The following is a 946-nucleotide window of genomic DNA, read 5'->3' as shown; positions in this document are numbered from 1 at the left end:
AATGACCTTCAGAAAGTATGTAAAGCCGATGCACCATCTGTATTTTTTCAGACATATATTCCAATTTTGCTTGAAATAACATCATTAGCACAGCCATCCCACAGAGCTAGAAGGTGATCTTGTTTCCTTCTTGCCTGGCTTGAAGTCAAACATCTTTTCTTTTTTTTGGCAAACGCTGCTTCTTTCTCTGAAATATTTCATGCAGATAATGGATACTGACCCCTGCTCATTGCCTTCTCTCGAAAATGTCTAACTGTATTAGCCAAGAACGGACACATTCTAACCTGCTTCGTTTGCTAAGTTCATGGCTGTGACCACTCCCATTAAGAAGGAAAGAAGAAAGAAAGAAAAAGGCCCACCGTTGCCTGAGAGAAGCTAAATTGGCACTGTCAGAAAGCGGTCTGGCCCTTGCTTTTCTGGTGAAAAGTCTTTGCTGTCTCTAGAATCTCCGAAGTCTGAGGAGGAAAGGCCTCTCATGTCACAGGGCCAATTCTTGGTCAGGGATGGATTTCTTGGCCTTGGTATCCTTCAATGGCTCAGATATCAGACCTTTGAACTCTTTTTCTTCATGATGGATTCTTCACCACCACGATCACTGTGGCCAGCCTGCTATGAGGACTGCACTGTATAGAACTCCTTTCTTTCCTTGCACTTCAGAGTTGAGCTGTGTTTGCACCACAGAGCAACCTGATCAAATCTAAGGACTGGGGAGAACATTTAGTTCAAGCTCTCATGATCTGCTTTCATCCCTTTCTCATCACTTCGGTGACAGGGAACTCCCAGCTTTGAGGCCACTTGTGCCCTATTTTAAAAAATACCAACAACTAACTTCTTTAGAGAGCAAACCTATGTGGAAGAGCCAGTGGGCTAATTTCTTTATACGTCTTACATTATTTGATTCCCATGATAGTGCTATCTGCCTTTTAAATTTCATCTTTACAGATGA

Source organism: Galeopterus variegatus, unplaced genomic scaffold (assembly GCF_000696425.1).
Source record: "Galeopterus variegatus unplaced genomic scaffold, G_variegatus-3.0.2 Scaffold5862, whole genome shotgun sequence".
Lineage (NCBI taxonomy): Eukaryota > Metazoa > Chordata > Mammalia > Dermoptera > Cynocephalidae > Galeopterus > Galeopterus variegatus.
Note: the sequence above shows the minus strand (reverse complement) of the source record.